A 21505-nucleotide genomic window follows, 5' to 3' on the forward strand; every position below is an offset into this window, starting at 1 on the left:
GTGTGTCAGTGTGCTGACTTGACTATGACTTGCCCCAAACTGCATGTGATTATCATAAAGTGGGCATGTCTGTAAAGGGGAGACTCGTGGGTACCCATAGAACCTTCACATATAGACATTCACATATCTTGAGGTCAGAGGTCAAGGGACCCCTTTGAAAATGGCCAAGACAGTTTTTCCTAAGCTGCAATACTAGCTTCCCAAGATACTATGTCATAGCTGGTACCAATGGATTCCTTAGGTTTTCTAGTTTCAGATGATGTCAGAATCTTTACTCTATCTTTAAAACTAGAATATAATAAATCAAATAAACAGGGATTTGGACAACTATTATAATTTATTAACAAACAAAACCTACAATTAATATTCTCTCCTCAAAGCCACCAGACTCCAATCTGACAACAGTCATTTTACCACGCTGATCATCGTAAAACACACTCATCACATTCAAACTCATCAAAAACTGTCTTTGTTAGTCTTTCCACTGTTCCAACAAATCACCAACTCTGGTTGGAGAGTTTGAAAGAGAGTATGAATATGTAACAGATATTAAAAAAAAAAGAAATAACCACCGTAATATTCTCAGTGTTTACTAACCCTGCGTCCGGTGCTGGCTGACGCGTCTGTGACGTTGAACATGACACACGAGGGGAAAAAACCCCAGAAAGTCCTATGCAACGGCAGGGCATACTGGTAATGGGAAAGGAGTCTATCACCTATTTTTAGCGGGTTTTGCGTGTTTAAAAAACCATGAATATACGCGCTAATTTTGGTGGATTTAGAGTTCTTCTTCTCATTTTACAGCGCTTTAAAATGTCTAATACAAATGCTAAAATAGCACAAAGGTGTAGTGATACGAGATCCGTTGTCATCCACCACGAGATATAAACACAAACGGGTATCCATGCACGTTTCCATGCAAAAACTGAGACTGTAAGTCACCCTCTCTAGCTCTTAGTAAAGGATAAAATCAACTGTTTCCAAACATTTGTCAAATAAAAACAAGCATCTAAAGAAACTAAAATAGCCGCAGTAATTTATTTCATCTCTACACCATTAGTATGCAACAGAGATTACACTGTATGTTTTAATAATTTCTTAATCCCTTTTATATAAGTAAAATATAAGATCAATTCAAGCTCCTCACAACAAACTGACCGGCAAAATACTTCCACTTCAGTGCTCCTTCCACCTGTGTGGCTTCAAGACGGTCCGATTCATAGCGAACTGATGCGTTGTGGGTGAGAGAGCAGGAAGGCGGGAGCTGCTCCTCAATGACAGCCAGGAAAGTGTGGCGCAAGAAGGCTAAAGGGTGCTAAGTGCACATCCAGAGGGTGGTGAGAATACTCAGCCGTTTTGCCAAGGCCCCCTGTGGGGTGAATCCACTTGTCAGCGAAGCAGGCTGTGTGACATTTCTGCCTTCACCTCAGAAAGGTCAGCCTTTAATTATCTCAAATGCCAGCAAGCACTGCACCTGCAAAAAATAAACCCAGGGATGAGCTACAGTATGTGTGTGTGTGAGAGTGTGTGTGTGTGTGTGAGGGTAAGATGGTAGCCTGCTTCCTTCACACATAATGAGCGCTACACTGTGGCTGTCCGTGCAGAACTGGACCATCTGCCCAACCTGCACGCATGCATGCATATAGTCCCATAAACACACGTTCACAGCCAAACCATGACAGATGCACACGCACTAACTGTGTCGACCAAAGTCAATAAAAGCTACAACTAAAGTCGCCCGCCAAACCCGCCCCTTGAATAAAGAGTATCAGATGAAGACGGTTAAATCCCAGGAACACCGGCAGCTTCTAAGAACGTCTGTGTTAAAATAGGCTGCCGACAGTGTAGGTAGACAGATTAGAGACCTATACATAGAAGAGTACTAGGGCCAGTGCTTCTGCTAAATATGGGTCAGCTATGTGTCGCGCGGCTGAGATGATTACTTTTTCTTCATCAATATCAAAACTCAAGAAGCATGAATCAGGGGAAGTAGAGTGGGCGTTCTTGTGAAGATAAGGCAAGCCAAATTATTTCCGGCGAGAACGCAGTCAGTGACAAAACTCCAGGCGTATCTGGCAGGGCATGACACGCGGTGTTTGCTTTAGAGCCACTCACTGTAGCTATTCGGTTCGGTCAATATTTGCAGGGGGGCTATGGTAACAGAAAGCTCCCACACCCGCATAAACACACTGCCCCGTACACTTAACACTCGGCCTCACACATGCACAAAAACCAACACCAGAAAGTCCCGCTCGTGCTCAAAGGAGGTCGGTAGAGACAAAGGGCCATAGATCATCGGCGAGGACGGCGTGCGGCGAGCTCCTTGTGTTCAGGTTTTTCCTGGCGTTTTTTTTTTTTTTTTTCACTCGCTCTGAGATAACACGGAGGGCCGGTCCCTATTGTTTACACAGCTGGCTCCATGGAAAGGATTGCTTAATATGAAATATGAAGAGAGCGGGGAGGGTTAAGAGGGAGCTGGGAAGAAAAGAGGGAAGGGAGCCAAGAGAGAGGGGTGGAGGGGTGGAGGGTGGAGGGGTGGTGTAACAGGCCATCGCAGAGAGGGAGTTAAAGTGTGCTCTGGACTGGGGGCCATACTGTAGGAAGTGAGCAGATACAGATACAGGGAGAGAAACGCGCTGGGAGAGGAGGTGGCAAAAAACTCCAATACAGCGTGGAATAGAAAGCAACAGTGAATCTGGGAGGAAGACGAGCACATGCTGAAGGTCCAGGGAGACTAACTGAGGAGCAAAGTGAGAGCAAACAGAACACGCAGCAGAAAGCCCTGAGGTTTCCTGGTGGTGAGGGAGTCATGCCTCCTGCGGTCTGGGGTCTGTAGCGCATGTTATTCTTTCCCAACAGCTACACACTGCTTCCACTCACCAGCCCTCTGGTACTGTCCTGGCAGACCCCTTGTGTTTCCTCGGCTCCTTCACTTGCCTCCTTTAATGCTCTATCTGACAAAACCTCAGGCTATTAAGTTTCTTGGATTTGTTCGAGAAAGCAGTGCTGTAGATTCATCTGTGTTTTCTCACAGAGGAACTGAGAACATGGGGACGACTATTTACAGTATCAAGATGAAAACACTTCTCTTTGAATGGAACGAACCAACGTCATAAGATTCTCTATACAAAAACATTTTGCAGAACAATACTGACCGAATAAAATACTACACACATATTACAATAGTTTTTAACAGTATGACAATGTGTGAGATTTGGGCGATTGTTTCTATTTTCATATCGTCCAATCGAGGTTACTCAAGATCACAGAGAGGCGATCCGATCGCCGTAATATCACAGCATCGTGTTACTTTAACATGATCTTATCTTTAATATCATAATCCAAATCATATCCATAACTACTATTATAGAGTGCAGAGCAAAGTTTGGATGAGCAGGCATATGGAGAACAGAGATGCAGGGTGTCAGAACCATGGAAAAGTGACTGCAAACTGGTTGGTAACTAAGGATTTAAAATTGCTGATTAATGGGGCTCAGCGGACGAACATGCCGCTCCACCAGGAACATCTCTAAATGCACAGTAGGGAGCAGATTCTAGAGATTATTTTAAAACATCTTAGTTCTGATAGTAAATTTGCCTTAATACCGGCAAAGGAGAAAACAATCATCGATCATCCCTTCAATCCTCGATATACGATCCGATCCAAACTGGCACACGCCTACAATGTGACGATGACCTGAGCGTGCTAATATAAAAACCCCAGCTATGAAAATAAAATAAAATGATCATGTAGGCTGCAACTAATGTTTTATTTTCTTTCTTTTTCATTATTGATTAAATATTTGGTCCAAGAAATGTCAGGAAATCATTGATCGTCAGGTCCATCACAATTTCCTGAAGCTAAAGTTGACTAATTTAAATTGTTTGTTTTGTCCAACCAATAGTCATAAAACCCAAATGTATTCAGTTTATAATGATGGAAAATGAAAACCAGCAAATATTTTAATAATAATAATAAAAAAATAAAATAATATGAGAAGTAAGGATCAGGAAGTTTTTGTAATTAAAAAAGAAAGTCATAAAAAATAAGATGCAAGAGCAGCACTCCGTTATGTAACTGAACCACTCAACCTTCATTGTGAATGATGTTTATCTCCATGTTGAATAAAATTAGCTTGAGAACCAGACGGCGGAGGCCATTTGTAAATGGAAGATTGAGTTAGTAATCATTGTGAGTCCACTTCTCTACTGGCTGGTAACAAAACAATCCACTGTTTTGTACACGAGAAGGGAACTGAGTGTGTCGAAAACCCATGCGAAAGCACATGTATTAGCTTGTGCTTGTGTTTGTGTGTATGCGAGTGTGTGTGTGTCAGTGGGGTGGCTCCCTCGGTCCACCTCCAACCCTGTTCCAGTTAGCGGGAGAGGCCCGGCACAAATGAAGGCCATATTTCTGAGCAGGACTCCAACAGACTCAACACACCCCACCCGCTGACACACACACACACACACACACACACACAAAGGATATCTACAGTCAAACTGTCATATTCCGTACACATAAACATAGATGGGTGCACCTTTACCAAGACGTTTCACATCACACTCTGTTCTCATAAGGGAATAGAAAACAGCTAGCTCAGGACGACGCTTCATTTTCCCTCCAGCCAACACACACTAATAAACTGTGCATGTGTATATGTATGTGTGTGTGTGCGTGTGTGTGCAATCCCTACTTCAGCATATGTCTTTGTGGGCGCCTGCCTATAAGGTTGTGTCACCTTTCCAGGATATCAGGCTAACAATGTTATGCGAAACACTTCGGCACATTTCAACACAGAAGATCCGATGAAATGAGAGCGAGTGACGCACTAAAGCGCGGGGCCCCTTCCTGTTTATGCCGCCGCTCGCCCGCTGGAAGGATCAAACGCTCGTCAGAGCGGGTGTACCTTCTTAAAGAAAGGGACAGTCTGCGGTTCCTGCAGGCAACTCAACACCAGTATTTTCTTTTTTAAGTATATAAACAAAGGAGGTTATTAGAGTTCAAAACCAAGGACAATTAATAGTTTATTAAGCGTCCTTGAGTGTGTTTACACATGAATCTATGTGTGCTGCGGCCACAATTGTGGAACTGTGAATATGTTGGCATTAAGCATTGTGTGCGTGTGCGTGTGCGTGTGCGACGAAAGAAGCCGGTTTGACTCACCAGCCTAAATGTCACTGTATTTCCAGAGGGCTTGTTAGAGTCTTGTTTACAGAAGGCTAAATTCAATTACTTGAATGATCTAGTGTGTTTGTAACAGTGTGTGTGTGTACACGTGCATATTCATCTGACAGCGACAACAGTCTGGGAGCGCTCTAGTGCAAGAAGGTAGACCAGAGATAACCCACCCCATTTACCAGATATGGGGCTCTAGACAGGCCAAGGACAGACACCTACAGTATGTGGCCCATTTTTTTCATAGCATGGCATTCACAACACTACTGTTGTTATGGGCTTAGAGTTTCAACAGGGTGAAATGTTCACTGACAAAAACCCACTTATATACACGCAGTTAAGAGCAGTAGTGTGTCTGAATGTGGCGTCGCAGAGCAGCGATGTATAGAGATGCCGCTGTTATTTCCTTTTGTTACCAACACAAGCAACAATAACGACAAACGATTCACATCACTGTGTCCTCCTGATAAGTTATCTGTAGAATGTTGACCTTTTGTATTGTAGAGAATAATAAATGATAAGGAGTTATATCAGTGTGCTTGGGAAAAGAATAAGAAATGTCACTGACAATGATTGTTCCCACTTTCTCTGACTATGTTTACATGCACACACCAATATTCCACTATCATTCCAGCTCTGTACACAAAGCAACTAGCCGACAGTTTGCAGAGATGCATGGCCTAAAGAAAGGTCAGCCGCTGGACAGCACAATCCTGTGGAGCTAACAGCTAACCTTAACAGGAGGTCCAATGCATTACATTATGATGCATTCAGTCTCTATTCAGTAAAAATGAGTATTGGGCAGAGTTACATTATAACGTTATTATGATGTGTTCAAATGTAATCTTGTAAAATCTGCTTTTCGGTGAGAAATTTGAATAAATACAGTTTGAATGAAATGCTTTCATAGCTATATAAAATAGATAATAGAGAGGGAATTATGACCTGTTTAACTTCCTAACAAATAAAGTATGCAAATGTAAAGGAGTGTATGTTGAAAGTACATGGGATTTATTGTTTTACTTTTGTTTTTTACCATGGCATCGAATTAGTATATCAAGAATCGTGGCATTTCACTGGTATTGGTATCGACTGCTAAATATCTGGTATCGTGACATCCCTAGTAAAAAATATTGTCTTTTTCGGAAAAATGGCAAAAAACGGAATATTTTGTGCATGTAAACATAGTCATTGTGTTTAAAATACAATACAATAGCAATCCATCCACTCCTATTCATACTGTAGGCACCACTCCATGCAGGTATGATATTTCCTTTCTATCAGCACAGCGATGTGGATAATAGTTAATACCTTAGTATCTATCTCATAGGCCGCCACTACATTTTATAGATAAAGCCTTCAGGCAATGCTTTCAGTCACTTTCAATGACTGAGAGCTGCATCATCAACATTTTAAACACTTCAAGGTCAAAGCTTTAAGTGCTCAGAGAGACCGCAGCTCACTGGCGTTTGTGTGGGAATGTGAGCGACAACATGTCAACTACTAGAAAAACAGACCAGTATCAGCAGACTGCAGTAATTCAGGGATGTTTCTCCCCCGACATATCAATATGGGATGCAGCTGTGTGATCACCAGCTATCCTCCATGTGTGGACACATGTCAGATGGCAGCATGATCCAGCGCTGCTGCTGCTGCTGCTGCTGCTGACCCGTTGTGGTGTCGGCGTCTGCATTTAAAGCCCCTGAGCAAGCGACGCTTCACGCTGCATGTCACTCTTCCCCTGGAGGGGAAAAGACATATTTCCATAGCTTCATGACCGGCGCCATCAGCAAGACAAGCAGGCCAACAAGAGCAGTATGTGGGGCACACACTGCCGGCTGTGTGTGTGTATTCATGTGTGTTTATATGACACAGTGGAGTGGGGACAGGGGTTTGTGGGTCAGAGCAGCAGACACAGATGAACACTACCGAGTGGTGGTCAACATGACCTCTCTAGGGCACACACACACACAAGCTAACATACATTGTGTGTGTGTGTGTATGCGTGTGAGACTGAGTTGCCCAAAGGTCATTGTAGAAATACTAAAGCTGTAAGATTAAGAACATATATATATATATATATATATATATGCATACATATGACACATAAATCCATCTGGCATCTGGGAGCATGCATAACAATGTCCAAATGGAAAAAAAACACAACAGATGGATTCAGCTTGTATCCTGCTTTGTAGCAGAGTTCATGACCAGAACGATGAGAACATGTCGGTGTACATATTCCGTCTTTAATTAAAAAAAGTAAGAAAAAGAGAGAATTTGAAAGAATTAAAGTGAAAGATGGTGGTAAAAATAGGAGGGAAATGAAAAATCAGTGAAGATTGTGCTACTCGTCCTCTTCACTGCTCTCTTACAGACACACTCTCAGGCGCACACACACACATTCAAGGGGACAAATATCAAGAATATCCCTGCCTCTCTTCCCTTCGCCTGCTCTCCAGGAGTCATAAAACTCCCATTTAAAAATGCATGGGCTCCATAAGCTTCCAGACCTATCTATTAACTGCGTTATAGTGTCGCTGGCTATAGCTGCTGACGGCAGCCAGGGAATGCTGCTTTCCATTAGGGGAGAGAGAAAGAGAGAGAAGGGGTGGGGGTGAGGAATGAAGGGAAAGACAGAATTTACTCATTTTTCTTTTTCCCATGGCACTGCAATCTGATGCCTGCGCGTTTGGGCATGTGGAAGAGAGGGGGGGGGAGGAGGTGGCGACTTCGACATGTAAGCCTGCATAAGTATAAATACATAACTGTACCAATGAGAGAGTGTGTGTGTGTGTTTTGTTTTTTTTGCACCTGTGCGCGAGTCTGTGGCCAAAGAGTAATTGATTCGAGTGTTTCTGGGAGATTTCCCCCAGTGTCCTTAGGTGCTCACCAGATGACTATTGATTGGTTAATTGATTGATTGGCATCCGGCCGACAGCGAGTCAACAACATCATCACTCTTCATATGGACCCAGGCGCACACACACACGCACACTCACACACCCTCCACTCTCTGCCAGTCTTGCTTATCATCATCCTTTACAACATTCAAATACTTAGTACTGCTAATTTGGGAATCGGCTACGTTTTTTAATGCCGGGCACACACTGCAGGAGAATCAACATCGTCTTGATTCTCCTGCAGGCGGCGGCGGCGGCGACTAATGCAAACGCGAAGCATAAAGTAGTATTAAGATGGACTCAGAAGTAGAGGACCAACTTGTTGATTTGTGCCAACAACAAAAGTGTTTTGTTCAACGTGTCTCTATGACTTCATCCATATTTTTTCTTCGGGAATTTTCTGTACAAAGTAGTACAAAAAAAATGTATTCTTCCTGTCTGTCGTTCGCCATGTTTGTTTACATAAAAGTCACATTTAATCACACGAGATTTGCGGTTTTGAAAGTCGGGACTCTTGTCCATGAATGGAATCTGTTAGCGTGTGGTTTGGCGTGCTGTTTTTGCCAAACCGTTGTTCACCACACACTATACTGTTGGAACAAAACTGTTAAATTTAACATAACATGTCGTCATGTGTGGGGTCTCTCGCATTTTCAACATCTGTTAAGATTTGAAAGATCTTTTTTAATGTGGGCCATCCTTAAGGCAAAACTTTACACAGAATTTGTCCTCCTCAGTATCTTTTAAATGACCTACTTTTAAGAAACTTAAACAATGCTTTTAGACATTTAGTCATGGAGAAAGATTTTTCCCAAGTGTTGGGTGTATTCGTTCTTAACTTCACTCTGTGTTTCCATTTTCCACCTGCAATGTAGTTTCTTTTTCCCCCAGCCTTTTCCAACAAAGCTGCTTTGGTCATTAGATGTAATGCAATCACCAAAAACACTACACTGACTGTCATAGCAACTAAAAATAAAATGTGACTATTAACCATGAAAACAGAAAATGTCTGTTTTCATTTAACCGAGCAACCCTCCTCACCTAGGCGTCCTTGAGCGAAAAATGCTAAACACCAACCTGCACTTGATACGAGCATCTGCTTAATGTCTTTGAATTAAAATGTAAATGAGATTTTGGATGGTTTGGGTGATCTTCAACATGCCAGAGTGCGTGTCTCTTCTTGACGGTATTATTCCCTCTCTTCGGGCCCCGCCTCTCTGTGCATGTGTAAGTCAAACACAGACTATGAAAATTAATGAGCTAGCGCCCAAAGTAGCGGCGACACTTAGGAACAAGGCTCCTGTCCCTTTAATGGACCATATAGACAATGTCTGCGGTATTTCAATTAACAGACAATGGGACGACGTGAAATAATGACATATAGGAAGAGCTGAGTGACGCTTGAGAACGAGGCGGTAACGGCGGCGCCTATCCCTTTAATGGACCATCGTGGTCGGGCGGAGACAATAGGAGTTAATAGGAAAAGTAAAATTATGATGTAGGCCCCCCTGTCTAAAGGGGTGAGTGACACCTGGGAGTGAAGCTGTTACATCTTAATGCACTGCTGCCACCGGGATGAATCAGCTCCGCATATGAGGGGGAGGGGGGATGAGACCATCTGAAGGCCGCTAATAGCAGCCGCTGTCAGTCTCGCATTAACCTTGAGAACAGCCAGGGGACTGTGTTAGCCCTGCTGACCTCTCTTTTTCACACACACACATTTCCCGTTATGTCCACATGTATGACTGAAGGGTGACTGTGTGTGTGTGTGTGTGTGTGTGTGTGCACGCGCACGCATGTCTATCCCTCTTCCTGTGTCTTATGAGCACCATCAGTAGGATTAAATCAGTCCATCACAGGCTGCTGTAACACCATATAGGCTGTCTGTGCCAGAGTGAAATCACCTCAGCCTTTCCTGTTGCCCCCAGGGTTAGGGTCCTTGTAGACCAATAATGGCACTCCCTAAGCTAATTTTGTGTACACAGATGTGCACAAGCGCGTACAAATGTCCTCATCAGCTCAGAATGGAACAACACCGAGCTGCATTTGTTTTGTTTGACAAAACAGATGCAGCAAAAATTACAAAAACACGGGTGAAAATCTTGATGTTTTCCATCCAATCCTCAGCCAAATCTGAATTACATCTGAATAACGTAACGCTAGTTCATCATGGTTTTCTGCTGCAACTTGGATGCTGTCGGATTGGTTAAAAACAAAGTGGATCTGGGGAATTAAGTGTAAGATAATCAAATGCGGGTCCAAATAATATTCACCAAAAACAGCCCAGAGTTCAACAAAAAGAACACCACTTTTCAAGGATTCAGCAATAAACAACAAAAGATAGAAATTCAGTTTGTTCAGTCCAGTTATTTGCCCACAAGGAAATACTCTTCACAAACAAATCAATAAAGGATCTCTCAAAAAGTAAATAAACCCAACGTCGATGCAGTCAGAGTTACCTTCGGTACCGGGCAGTCGATCGTCTTCAAGCACACACTTTTTAAATAACATACTTTGTAATCTTTGGGCTTGGAAGAAGCTGTCAAGTATTTTCAAGTCAAAAGGCTCGAGTCCAAGTGAAGTCACGAGTCACTGGTGTTAAAGAGGACCTATTGTGCTCAATTTCAGGTGCATACTTGTATTCTGGGTTTCTACTAGAACATGTTTACATGCTTTAATGTTCAAAAAAACACTTTCTTTTTCTCATACCGGCTGTGCTGCAGCACCTCTTTTCACCCTCTGTCTGAAACACTCCGTTTGAGCTCCCGCCCCCCTCCTCCTGAAAAGCCCAGTCTGCTCTGATTGGTCAGCTGGCCCTGTGTTGTGATTGGTCAATCGAACCAAACTATTCGGATTCCGCTCCAGCTCCTCTCTAACTAGCTTTGTTTGAGGGCGTGCCAAACTAGCCGCTAGGCAGGTATTATGCAAATGTGTTACTTGGTGATATCACAACGTTACGGAAGAAAAGGCAGGACTTAAAGCGAGGCGTTTCAGGAAGCTCAGGAGCAGTGTTTCTGTTGGGGAGAGTAACTCCCTTTGGCGTGGACTTTGGTATTTGTAACTTTGCAGACTTTTTACATGCACAAAAAAAACTATATAACACACTAAAGGAAAGTGAAAAAAACACACAAAAGCATAATAGGTCCTCTTTAAAGTCCAAGCCAAATTGCAAGTCTTTTTTTTTTTATTTGTCAAGTTGAGTCTAAAATCAAATTTGTGACCCGAGACTCATGTGACTTGAGACCACACCGCTGGTATATACTTCCTACTTATCTACTTAACTTGGAAAAGAAAGATAAAAAGATACAACCTCCTGCCACTCATATCTATACAGTAGGAAATATGTGCAACAAATTCATTCCTTGTAGTACAAACTGCTAAAAATGCCAAACAAATGTCAACCTTGGCATTTTGGAAACAGAACAAGACGCATAGCTTTAGTGAAAGCTGGTTGTGTTTTGCTTTTTTGGCCTGACTGACTGACAACAAGGATCGTGTGTTGAGGCATGACTGGGCAGGCCAATGCCCATGTGTTTTCAGTCAACTTTCACTGGCAAGACAGAACGTGGAAGATAAAGAGAGAGAGGCTTAGAGAAAGAGACAGGGAAAAACAAAGAAGCATTTTAAAAAATAAAATGGTTGGAATGGCTCCCTGGGAGAACGAGTGAAAGCATGATCAAACAGCATTGGCCTAATTTTCTGCTACCCATCGCGGAGGAGCGGGAAGAAGAGGGATCAAAGACGATCAGTATTGGAGAGAACGCGCTGGAATCGAGGAGGCCAACATTTTCTGAGGTTGAACATCAGCGGAGGCGTCCAACAGAGGTGGTGAAGTGTTACTGTTGGTAGCAAACCCAACAGTACATGTTTTGAATTTAATGTTCTTGATAACAAATGTGTGTTGTTTGTGTGCCTTGAATACTATGAGCTCACAAAGGATCCTGTGTTATCCTGTACTAGAGGTTAGCAAACAGCTGCCCATCTGGCCCAACACCAAAATCGTCTGGCAGCCTCCACTAAAATCAGAAATTTTCTTGTTTCAGAATTCTTGTTGTATGAACATAAAGCCTTTAAAACCCATTGAAAATGACATGAAATTGCCATTCAATAATCAATACCCCCATATGGAGAGCAAACTGACACTGGAACTGGTTCTGCACCATTTGACAGGCAGTTTAACAGGTCAAAGTATGGACAGCTCCGGGTGCTGAAATGAGGTCTAGTAAACATGTTAAATTTGAAAGATGTTAGATGTCTTGTAAAGATGTTAACTTTATTTATTAAACAAGACTATATTTCTTTACCATTTCTACCCCAAAAGGGATTTTCACTTGGCAACACTGGGAAAATAAGGGTAACAAGAAGTCAACTATGAGTTATTTGTCACGCAACTTCCGTACTTAAGTTACGCCACCTCCAGAGTTGTTTTAACCCAAACCACGAACTTTTCCTAAACATAACCAAGTAGTTTTGTTGGCTTAACCTAACCAAGTTTTTTACTGTGAAGACAGAAGTTTATTTTGAAAAGACTGCATGCATGTAACGAGCGGAAATTTACACGTTTTGCTGGACATTCGTAGGAAAATGCAGAAAAAAAACGAGGGACAACTTTTCGTAAAATATCATATGAACCATTGTGTGAGGATATGCTGCAATGGTTAAGGTCTGGTTAGGTTTAGGCATGAACACGACTTCGTAAGCATTACTATGTTTTTCAAACTTAGGGGACCGTAGTCATTGGGGTTACAATAATATCCACTTGGTTTACGTTAGGGATTGATCGTGGGCTTGGTTAGAAGAAACCAAAGATAACTTTCGGTATGAAACAGGAAACAAACAACTGTCTTCCATGTTCAATGTCCAATGGTTTGTTGTCCCACCAATCCACACTGACTGACTTTGTGGCTTTATAATAACGTCACCCAACTTCCCCCCCTTTCTCCCGATGGTCATAATTTGGATGCTAGATGGCTTTGTTACTAAAACATGCCGTTTCTGGGCGTTTTGCTGAAACAACTGATGCTGTTGTTTGCCTTGAAGGACCTCCACTGCACCTGTATGCCTTCACAAGTCCCTACGGTACATGGCCGAACCTAATTGCCAACCCCTGTCTCCTACTTCCCCATCCGGCTGTCCTTAACACACACTGGGTCTATGACGGTGCAAAAAGCTTTTAAAAGGGCTAACATTTGTGCTTGAGTGGTCAGAACATTGTGTGCGGCGCTGCCTCTGCCAGCCGCTGCATACAGTCCACTCGCAGCGCTACTGTGCTGCTGGAGGGATATTTTTAGAAAGCCGTTGACAATATCGCGTCCCCAAACGGGTGTAATCGTATTATGCTGGAGGTGCTAAAAGCCTTGAGTTGGGGGAAGCACGTCACTGGAGGAAACAGTCTTGAGACACACAAGCAGTGTTCCTAGTGAATCTTGAGAGCAAGAAGCTTAGACGCATAATGGGAGGAGTAGATGAAGAAATACATACATACAAAACTCAGCATGTGAGACGGAAAGAGTCAGAGAAAGAAGAGGGAATCATAAGGAGGTGGGTTCGAGGGCTGTCGAGAGCTGACAAGGAAGGATGAGATGCAAATGAAACCTCTGGTCGAGAGGCTGTTGGAGGGTGTGGCGGCGGCTCACGTTGGGGGCTCGATCGTTTTGACAGTGTTTGGTATCGGCAGCTCTGAAGGTTCAAGCCGGCCGCGGCGATGATAGATGAAAGGCTGAACTTTAATCAGAATGGCGCCCGGAGCATTTTCAGGGAGGTAAACAGGTTAATCAGTCAAGCCCTCCTTCCATCCTCCCTCTCATTCTCCCCTACTCTTTCCTCAGCACATGACCACTTCTGACACTGGCACGCCATTCGTCTCTTTCCCATCAGCACCTCGCCTGGCTCCTTCCCTCCTCCACCCCTCATTTTCCCCCCGAAGAGGAACACACAAACCCCCTCCTCCCCTACTACCCATACTATCAGGCATATCCCACGATCATATGAAGGGGAACTCGAACATCAAAGCGCTCCGTCAGCCCGTTTAATACCTCACAGCATCATCCGCCATAAAACTATGAGGTGGGAGGAGAGCATTCAGCAAACAGAGGCTATTCATACGCTCTTGGTTTCCTGCATTATTGCCCCTCCACTAGGCTGCATCGTAGGAGGTAGATAATCAAAGCGATCCCTCCATATCTTTAAAAAACCTTCAAACAAAACCGTGCTGAATTCAAATCCAGCGAGGAGAGAAAGTAGAAAAGGGAGCAGCCAAGCATTATCCATTGTTCTTGGTGTCCCGAGGGTTTATTTATTAAAATGGCCCTGGCTTACCGCCTCTCCAAGAAACAGCTAGAGGCCTGCATAAAAACTTGTGCAATGTGCTGAGCAGAGCCAAATTACTGCACGCCTGACCACCGGATGTTTTAAACAAGCTACAAAACTGTAAAAAGGAAACCAGGAACTAAGAATTCCCACGAGTTTACAGTCCAAGCCGCATTCGGTGTTTCCGTCATCCATCTCGTACATACAAACCTCCCCCTCTCTCGCTCTCTCCCCCACCAAGAAAAATAAACAATCAACTCCGACAAACCACTTTGGCCGGCCGAGTGTGAACCTTACAAAGCCTTAACAGCTCCCATGGAGGGACGCCACATCCAATCTGAAATTACCCACACCAGCTCTTCAACCACACCGCATTTAGGCACTTACTGGGGCTCGGGAAGCAAGATTATATTGTGTTGTCTGGGATCCCAACCACAGACTTTGGTGAGCAATCAACAAGGGGCCGCCTCTTGCCAAGATAAACTTCACAGACGGTTGCCACTCATTTACGGGCTGAGCTGCCCGACTCTGCTGCATCTTTGCCGCTGAGCATCAAACCGGTCGCCTCGCTAGTTTTCTCTCTAGCTTTGGTTGGGAGTGCAGATTCTTCTTCACATTTGTCCAGGATATTGCAAAAGGACACTGGTTGTGCAATATGAGTGAGGAAACGCACTTTATAGGAGGCCTTGAGGGGGGAACAGCGGAGGGAGTGCTTATTTGGGGACACACTTTATGCTGGGAACTCTCCAAGTGTATTGGCGTTATTACCTCCTCCTACCCACCTCCGCTTTTGTCACAGAGAGAATTCAGTATGTTCGCTTGTTTAATGATGTGAGCATCCGCGCCGCCATCTGAACTATATACACAAGCACCTCAGAGGGAGAAAAATGCTAATGAAGCTATTAATGATAGATCAGTGCATAACTCAAGGTGGCAGCGAGAGAGGAGGAGGAGGACGAGTTCAGCGGTATCGTCTTTTAAAAAAAAATAATAAATAAAATACCACGAGTACTGTAGAGGGCTGCGTGGGAGTTAAGAGAAAGGGGGACTGAAAAGTGCCGGAAGACAGTCGCTCTGTTGTTGAGGAACAGGAGCTGGATAGCTGGCTTACACACATACACACCCACTCACATCACGTGGGAAATGTGTGACTGTATAGATGCGCCAAAATGTACATGTACACTCAGTCACGTCACAAGCTTAACTCCTAGAGGGCCAGAAATCCTATGTTTATTCCATTACATCCATTCTCAGGGGATTTTATAACAGTCACAATATCAAATGTAACATACTGTACTGTGGTCTTCTATTACCACTGGATTAGAGCTGCCCCCATAACAGAGTATCTTATTATGATATTAAGTCTTCTTACATAAATTTTATGTTTATAAAATGTGTGTTTATGTAGCCGGCACGGTTTTCTCTGATGCTACAGAAACTGTCATTGTTTTATTTATTCAGATCAAACTGCTGTTACAGGAACAGAGAGCAGCAATGCATTTATTTAACCTTTTCCACTCCACCCCTCATCACCATAGACCCGTTTTTGTCTTTTTTTAGAATGAATGAATTAAAATACATTGTGAATGTTTGTAAGGGCTTAGAACATTATGATCGAAGTAAGTCTCATAAGTTATTGCAGCAATTTTTGGGTTGATACCATTTGTTACACAGATTTAACCATTTTTTACCACTCGAGAATTGATAAAAAAATTATCAATAATCTTTCCAAAATACCACATTAAGACACCAAGATCTTGAGGAACACCATAGAAAAAGTCATGCTGTGATTTGGGATCAAAAACTTCTGACATTTGGAGATTTCTGTAAGGATTGCATTTTTGGGCGATTGGATGTTGAGCACTTCTGTTATGAAAACTGCTCAGAAACCAACTTATTGTCAAAAAAAGCCATCCATCTTCTGAATGCTCTAGGTCTGTAGTTTGTGGCAGTAAAGTTTCATGAGGCTGTGATTATCCTAGAGGTCACCACAGGTCATTTTATACTGTGAAATTAAAAAAAATTGTCTCACTACAGTGAAATGGCTACTATGGGGACTAACATCATCACACATGAATAAAGTTGGGCTCACTGGATCCACAAGAATATCGGCTTTACAGTGATACCCAATTTATGCAATTCCAAGAATGTTTGGGGACCCTAGTATGCAGAAATATTAAAGCATACCATTTTAGAATAGGCGGGAATAATGGATACCCATAGAACACATTATTCATTCACATATCTTGTGGTCAGAGGTCAACGGACCCCTTTGAAAATCACCATGCCAGTTTTCCTCGTCAAAACCTCGGAGCATTTTTTATCCTTTTATGTTTATAAAATGTGTGTTTCTGTAGCTGGCATTCTTTTTTTCTGATGCCACAGAAGCTATCATTGTTATTCTTCTATTTATTCAAAGCAAACTGCTGTTATAGGAACAGAAAGCAGGAGTGCATTTATTTATTACAAACTGTAATTCAGCCATCTAACTGGGATTTGCTTGGTATAACTTACTGGAATTTGTAATATCATAAAACATTCTGACAAATATATGGAATAATGCAGAGTCTGCCAGCGGGACAAGGTGCTGGACACTGACACGCATTCGCCAATATCCTGAAAAGTGGCCTGGAAATCTCCATGGCCTAATAATACACGACAGACGGAGCCTGTCAGAGTTTCAGACCAGCTGAAAGTCATTTGGTGGGTTGAAGAGAAAAATCAGGGGAGAGAGAGAGAGAAAGAGAAACAGACAGAGGAGGAAAGAGAGGTGGAGGTAGAGGGAGACGGTCATCAGCGTTGTCGTGCCATCTCCCTGTAGATCTGGATGAATTTGTTCTGACAACACAGGAGCGACTCAGACAACACCTCCCGACCCATCTGCACACAAACACACGCACATAAATCTCCTACGGGCATGGCCAAGAAAGGAGGAGGGAGGGTGGCAAATGAGGGTGTGAGTGAAAGTAAATAAACTACTAGATGGAGTTGAGTAGGGACAGACTCAGGAGTGTCAGAAAAAAAGCTATAAAACAGAGAAAGGGAGAGACGGCAGATGAGGGACAAAATCGATTTTGGTAACGAGGCAGAGCGAGCGGCGGGCATGAAAAAGGAAGACAGAGATGAGCCTGAAAGAGAGAGGAATAGATAAAGAAAAGAAAGAGAGAGGATGTGATAGACGGAGACGGAGAGAAAGACACACCTTGTGAAAAAGATTGAGGGAGCAGAGGAGAAAATGAACAGGAAGGACAGAAACAGAATACAAAGATCGAATGAAGATAGAGAGAGTTGAGGGGAAGATGAGAGGATGCCTTATTTTCCTCCGTCTCAATTTGCACAAAACTTTCATTACCACCAATTTGGGCCGGGAGCCGTAGGCTGGACCATTAGACGAGCCCGGCATCAATCAGCCTAATCTCCCTCCCAGGCCGCTAAATTACAGCGCCCAGTTGCTTATTAAAATTTGTCGCCCGTCTCCCAACACCCGGCACTGCTGGAGATTAGACAGGGGCCCCCAGACAAATCTGTTCCAGAGGAGAAGAAGAAGAGGAGGAGGAGGAGGAGGGGAGAAAGAGGGAAGGAAGGAAGTACAGGGACAGTAGGAGGGGGAAAAAGAGAAATGTGCTTGCTGAGACAGAGCGGATCAGAGTGGGGGACGATCATCTGGTTTGATTTATACACTCCTGTAGATCTGCCGCGCACACACACACACACACACACACACTCCCTCACTGCATTTCACACACTCATACATCCCAATACATCCCATATACACCCGCCGCCACACGCCCACACCTCCCCCCCAAATGCAGTTTTCCATTTCTGTCAACAACTCCAACACACACACACTGCTGAGGAGAACGCGACGCCTCCCACTGCACACTCAATCAAACCGGCGGCCAGATAAGACGCATGATGAATGGCGTAATTGAAGGCGGCAGCGGGGTAATGCTGCATCGCTCTGGGTTTGGTGGTTGGGAGAAGAAGAAGAAGAGTGGCGAGTGGGTGATTAGCCTGTAGGATTTATTGTTATTGCCCGTCTTATTATAAAATACTAAGACTGTCTGCCTCGCCTACTGTAGCACACCTATAGGGCCCTACACCTCCGGAAGGATGAGCGCACAGCAGGGGTGCACCTTTGTGGATTCAGGTTGCTCATATCATAGAAATCCGGCTCAGCTAAACATGTAGGTTGTAGGGAAGAAATCTGGATACAGAAATACATGAAAACAAACCATACATTAAAGCTGCAGTTAGCAGAATGTTTTTGCATCATTGGGCAAAAATTCCATAACAACCTTTCAGCATATTGTAATTCAAGTGTTCTGAGAGAAAACTGGACTTCTGAACCTCTTCATGGCTCTGCTTTCAGGCTTTAAACAATCTAGCCCGTGACGGGAGACTTTGGCCAATCAGAGAGCGCTCCTATTGGCTGTTCATTCAATGGAGGCAGCTGTCAATCACTCGCAAACTCCAATCAAACGGTCAAACTAGGCAGAGCTGATCAAATATGAATCAATATTCTGTTACTGTAATGCCTATTTCTCACCTCAAATGTTTTCAGAAACATCTTGTAGTGTACTGTTTAGCTGTAAAATGAGAAAGTTTGTGACCCGGCAACCATGTTCAGATCAGTTGAGGAAATACCAAGCACCGCCCACCAGCCGGAGCACAGCCAATAGGAACGCTCTCTCTCTGAAATGACTTGTGATTGGTCAAAGTCTCTCATCAGATTTTTTTAAGGCCTGAGGCACAGAAGTCTAGTTTTCTCTCAGAACACTTGAATTACAATATGCTGAAAGGTTATTATGGAGTTTTTGCCCAATGATGCAAAACACGTGTTGCCTACTGAAGCTTTAATGTACACCCAGGAGATTTCTCTCCCCCTCTTTCAGTAACACTTCTCTTTGCTCACTTTAATCATCAAAGGCAATTTGGAGACAGAGAGAGAAAAAGGGTACATGAAGTGTCGGAGGTGTGTGTTCGCCTGTAGTTCGGTGGATAAAGGAGGGAAACGAGGCAATTGCACTTCAGGCTGTTGTACACTCAACAGATAAAACACTCTCCTTTCACATATCAAAAGCGACCAAAGGTCCTTGACAGGAGTGAGCCAGATAGTGTACTTAACAGCCACGCCGAGGCCACTCGCTCCTTGACAACACACCTCTGCTGAGAGAGCATGTGCAGAGGGATTTTTCTCCTCAGACCGTCCATGCCATCTGATGACCCTGATTTGCCGAGGATTACTGTTCATTGGGGCCTAATCTGTCTTAATGGCTCCTGACTTGTGGCACATGAAGAGATGATTTCAATTAGCGAGGCTCAGGATGTTCTTGTTTAGACACTCGAGCGCATTTTTAAAAAACGCAGGTCTCGAGGAACCAATTATTATCAGATTAAGGTAGGAAATCAATGTTAATTGTGTTTAAGCTCCCCTTTTTGACAAAAATGTTGAACTTTAAAATTAGCTTTAAAGGTGTTGCACCAGATAGAACTAAACAGTGTACAGCGTCTATAAATACTGTAGTACCGTATTAAGGGAACATTGGTGTAATTGGGCACACTGTATCCCAGACATGCTTGGCAGCTGATGTTTGCCGTTTATGTTTTGTGTCCTGAATGTACCACGCTGCAAAAAGTACAATGCTGAAACTATTGCTTGATTATTGGGCAAACTTAATCAACAATTAACAATTTTAATATATGATCAATCAGTTTTAAATGAAATGTTTTGCAGATTTTCTCTGTTAAATATTATTGTAAATCGAGTACCTTTGGGTTTTGGACATCATTTGAAGACATTACTCCGGGGTTTGGGGTATTATGATGGGCATTTTCACTATTTTCTGACATCGACCATGAACTCGTTAATTGCAGCCATAAAAACTACTGTTCACTTTAGATATGGTAAACCCTAAAAACCTAAGTAAATATGAAGTTAAAATACTGTTCTGGCTAACTTGTATCGCAGGTACTGAATGGGAGAGAAAACCAAGGTACTGGTCTTTCAGCTGATATCGTGACCAAGAGTAGAAACCCATTTCTACTTGAGTTGTCCCACTACCGATACCTGTATCAGAAAAACCTCTGATACGGCCTAAAATGCTGGATCGGGTATCGTTGAGTATGCGAATCTATGCACCGATCCGATATCCAGTATCATATCATTCATCAGCTCATTTACGCTTCACAGAAACAACAACAACAACAACACGTGTCACTCACTACATCCTGCTCGATCGGTACTGCGCATGTGCTGAGTGAGCCACCTTGCTTCTTTCTCTTCTCCGTTGAGAGTCGCGCATGCGCAGTGCTGATCGGGCAGGTGCTAGCGTAGGATGTAACGTTAGTCAGAGCCAGCAAAATGTCAGCTATTTGGCAATATTTTACACTGGAAAATCTGTCAAACCAGATAATAAAATAAGGTTCTATGGCATTCATTCTCTGTATTTGTTCATGTTTTACAAAGGGTTTAACCTGAGCCAGGCCATACAACAATGGTAGCATATCACATCCATACAAGATTGGTTGCATACAGCTGTTAAAAAATAACAATTTTAGGGCTGTCAATCGATTAAAATAGCTAATTGCGATTATTCACAAATTATTTACATTTTTTATCTGTTCAAAATGTACCTTAAAGGGAGATTTTTTAATACTCTTATCAATATGGGAGTGGGTAAATTTTCTTTATTTAAATGTATTTACATATTTATTATTGGGAATTAATGAACAACACAAAACAATGACAAATATTGTCCAGAAACCCTCACAGGTACTGCATTTAGCATAAAAAGTATGCTCAAATCATAGGAGTTGTCAGTGTGTCAGTGTGCTGACTTGACTATGTCTTGCCCCAAACTGCATGTGATTATCATAAAGTGGACATGTCTGTAAAGGGGAAACTCGCAAGTTGCGTTACTGCGTTAAAGAAATTAGTGGCGTTAAAACTAATTTGCATTAACGCGTTATTATTGCGTTAACTTTGACAGCCCTAAAAAAGATCTATATTTTGTTTTTTTACCACACTGGTATCAGATTGGTAAACAGTTTCGGCCGATATGCAAGTTCAGGTATCGGAATCGGTATCGGGAAGGAAAAAAATGGCCTCACA

The 21505-nt window shown here is 43.0% G+C and overlaps 1 protein-coding gene across 6 annotated transcripts in view; it reads right to left on the minus strand.

Moving 5' to 3' along the window:
- The window catches only part of raraa (retinoic acid receptor, alpha a), a 167180-nt gene that overhangs the window by 98779 nt on the left and 46896 nt on the right, over positions 1–21505 (minus strand). The window lies entirely within an intron of this gene.

The sequence above is a fragment of the Sebastes umbrosus genome, chromosome 20 (genome assembly GCF_015220745.1).
Source record: "Sebastes umbrosus isolate fSebUmb1 chromosome 20, fSebUmb1.pri, whole genome shotgun sequence".
NCBI classification, from domain to species: Eukaryota; Metazoa; Chordata; class Actinopteri; order Perciformes; family Sebastidae; genus Sebastes; species Sebastes umbrosus.